Here is a 4,310-nt window from a genome sequence, read left to right as displayed (position 1 = left end):
CTCCTCCTCAGCCGGTTCCTCCTCCGGTTCTTCTTCGGGTTCCTCCTCGGGATCTTCCTCGGGATCCTCCTCGGGATCTTCCTCGGGATCCTCCTCAGGCTCCTCTTCGGGATCTTCTTCAGGTTCTACATCAGGCTCTGCCTCGGGCTCTGCCTCAGGTTCTGCTACGTTCTGGGCAAGTTGCATTTGTAGGATATCGCAACGTTCTAATGCTATTTCGGTTCGGGTCCTTGCTTCTTGGAGTTGCTCTTGCAAGTCTATCATCTCGGCTTGTATCTTCATCATAACCTTGGTTTGTTGCTCACTAGTCTCTTGCATTTCTTTCATTGCCGCTGCCATGCGGGCAATCTCCTCCTGAGTCTCGGTTCCATCTTTAAACAGTCTGGCAACATTTTCTCTAGTGTAGCGCATGTAACCCACATCACGCTCCAAACAAGAAACGACAGCTGCGAGAACTCGCTCTACAGGTTCGGTTATAGGTGGTAGAGTGTTAGGGTAAGCAGGGTGGTTCGGGTGAGGCAATGGGGGAACTTGTTCACGGTAGACCATACGTCTGATCATGTTGGGGTACCATTCCCAGCTAACGTCGTTGTCATACAAGCCTCCGGATAGGCGGTACCTCTTCGGTGCAGGAGCTTCGAGTTCCGGGACTACGCGGGGTGGCGAGGCAGTAGGTAACTGCGGTTCCTTCCCGTGAGCATGCGTCATCGAATCGGATGATGATGAGGGTGGCGTCGACATTTCTACAGGTAGGCCGGGTATATGCGCGCGTATGAGTAAAGGAGGTAAAGAAATAAGATTTCAAGACTACACAAACCTATGCAGTGCGTATCATCGTCGCGGTTATAGTCTAGTATGCATGCAGTTTCTAGTTCGCTATAACCAATGGCTCTGATACCAATCTGTCACACCCTCAAATCCACTAACGGAGTTTTACCGTCAGAGGGTGTGAACTGGCAGGATCGGAATCATTAGTTATAACCAAACCAAAGAAAAACGTTTAAATGAAAGTAAGTGCGGAAGCGTAAAACCTTAATTCAAAAGTTGCGTCACGCAGGACGACTTAAAACCAAATGTAACTGTTAAAATTAAGTTTGCAGAATAAAAGTGTTTTCATTAATGCATGCTCCTAAACCGCGCGCCCGCCTCGGCTACCTGAGAATAACATACTAAAAGTGTCAACACAAGGTTGGTGAGTTCACAAGTAAAATAAGATAAATCGTTTAGCGTTTTGCGTAACCTCGTTACGACGTTTAAATGTTGCGTAACCCCGTTACGACGTTTGAGTGTGTAACCACGTTACAGCGTTTAAGTGTGTAACCACGTTACAGCGTTTAAGTGTGTAACCACGTTACAGCGTTTAAGTGTTTTGCATTACCAGATAGTGTTATGTCAAATTATATATCGATAGGTAGCTAATCTATACAACAAGTATCGCTAAGTGGTTCGCGACCGAAGCTGACTGTTTATCAAGTGCCCGTCACCAGGTCCTCCAGACCATGGTAAGTGTTAGCCAAAATTTACACCCACTCAACCTCCAGTTGAGCTTAGCGTCGGGTGGGGTTTGTCAAACCCAGTAGTACTACCCAAAAGTGACTCGCTATTCCAAATATTAACCGGTCCGATGTGTGGGACTTCAAATGTTATGTATGCCGCTTAGCCTTTACAAGTGATATATAATTTATAACAAAATCTTTCATATGCGTTTATCTCAGAAAATATGTTTATCGGAGTATGTTATCTCCCCCAAGTGAAAAACGTTTGAAAACAGTTTAAGAGTGGGGTAAGTGAACTCACTGTTTGCGAAGAATATCCGATCTAGATCACCAAGTGATGCGCGTCGTAGAAAACTCTCTAGCGTTCTAAAATAACAAAGAGATTTTCTAAGTAGCGGAACATTTAACGAGTCTCTAGACTCGGCACATAATACCTATGCACGTAACATGTTTCGTGTTTCGTTTGTGAATCGTGTGTGACTTGAACAAGTACAATTGTGATACGATACATGAGTGAGCAATTACTTTCGTGTCACGTATTAATAACATACTTATTAGCAATTATTCCCGTAAGGGCATTTTGGTCAACAAACAAAGACTAACTAACCATTATTCCCCATAAGGGCAATTTGGTCAATTCATGGCAATCAACTAGCAACTATTCCCCACAAGGGTATTTTGGTCAAAATACAACAATTATATAAAAACTATCATATTTCATGCATTCCTATACAACTCAGCAGCTAGTTTCGTTATGACAGAATTTCTACTTGAAAGATTGCACTAGTTTACCCATTATAACGTCTCAATTAATTCACCAAAAATTACCACAGGAGCATACATATCTTAGGTTTCCAGAACATCTTTTATCTTATTTTTATTCCATATAGATTGTTCATAATGATCAAAACATTACAGCTAACTTGTATCAGTCAGATTCATGCACATCAGAATGTTATTTGCAATTCCCGTTAAACGAAAAATCCAATAAATGCAAGACCACTTGGGTTTGGTTCCTAACTCAGTGAGTCAACTTCCAGAAGTGGAACCAACCCAATTGGTCTCGTGGTTCATGAGATATAACATTTACAACATAACCTAACAGCAGGTGTAACAGCTCAGCTTTGCATCACGTTTTTGTAAAATCATAAAAGTATACTTCCACTTATCCAAAAATTACGAATTTATACTTCATAGAAACTAGACTCAACCTAGTTTACTGAAGTACCCACAATCTCAATCAATTTTCACGTTTACACTTCGTTACAGTCAGTTAAACATCGTATATACATTCTGTCCAGAATCTGTTCACATCAAAACTCAACATAATCACAACCTATGAACTATCATGCATCCATATAACCCTCTAGACACTATAACTACTATCCATGCATATCAATCACACCATACATACAAGATTAGGGTTTGTGTTTTAATTCAAATCAAGAACAACAATCAATCATGTATCAATATCAATCTAGTTATTAATCTATTATCCAACTAACAAGAATCCTAACAATCATATTCATGCAATAATCGGCCGATTTAGGGTTTTCACATAACCCATCAAACATCAAATTAAACAATCAAAGAGGTAAGAGATGATCAAGTATACCTTCCTAGCACCTAGTTCTTGGATTAATCTCTTGATTTGATGTGTATGTGTGTGTGGTGGTGGACGGCAGCCGTGGATCAAGAGAGGGAGAGAGAGCCGATCGGGATTTAGGTTTAGGATAATAATAATAAGTTAGGGTTTAGTTTAGGATATATTTATAAGCAAACAAGTTACACTCTAGTCCTTCTACTTTCAAGTGTTGTTTTTCTAGAACATTCTATCCTAACTTGCACATAATCATGACAATAATATAACACATAGTCATGACAATGATATAACACATAATCCTAACACATAGTTATCACATCATTAGTGTTTTAGTGTGCTTCGTTTATTCCTCGATCGTTTGCGTTTCGGTGCAAATCCCGAAAGACTACTACACATGTAGTAAGTGTTAAGCGTCATTTAAACCCTAGTTTAAATGTAATGAAGTATGCGTTATAGATTCAACGATCTTAAAGTTTGAATTAACGGAGTTGAGTTAACGAGGTTAACCTGGAATTGGCGATTGTCACAGTATAACAGTTCAAATGTTCATACATCCAAATACTAAATCAAAAAAAATGACTAGCTAATCTAAGACCGATAGTATCTCTGTGTTGATCACGCTTTTCCTGATTCATTGACTTAGTGAATGGGTCTGCTAGGTTTTGATATGTGTCTACTTTGATTATTATGGTGTCTCCTCGTTCCAGTATTTCCCGTATAAGGTGGAACTTCCTTAGAATGTGCTTGGCTTTGTGAAGAGATATGGGCTCTTTGGCCTGAGCAATAGCACATGTGTTATCACAGAACACCTCGGTTGGTTTATGAATACTCGGAATGACATCAAGTTCAGTGATGAACTTCTTCATCCAAGCAGCCTCCTTATGTGACATTCGTCAAATTCGAGTCTCGAGTTGTTTTCGTTTTATAAACTTTTATTACGTGAACCCGACTCAACATTTTTAGAACTTTATTTATTTATTATACAATATTATATTATATATTTCGATCACCAATAATCGATGTTTAATCATATTATAGTGTCGTTAAAGAACATAAGGGATTCAAACTGATTTTCGTAAACTCGTTATAAGCTCTTGAGAACCTTTAAGCTCGTGTTAAACAACGATTGAAACTTGAGGGGCCAGTTTTGACAATATGTTATGCATATAAAAAGAAAAAAAGAACCTAACCCTAACATATTAACACCATAA

Source organism: Bidens hawaiensis, unplaced genomic scaffold (assembly GCF_021521415.1).
Source record: "Bidens hawaiensis isolate Kalapana, Puna unplaced genomic scaffold, B.hawaiensis_p1.1 tig00032752_1, whole genome shotgun sequence".
Lineage (NCBI taxonomy): Eukaryota > Viridiplantae > Streptophyta > Magnoliopsida > Asterales > Asteraceae > Bidens > Bidens hawaiensis.
The sequence above is the reverse complement of the archived record's forward strand: the minus strand, read 5'-3'. Positions refer to the sequence as shown.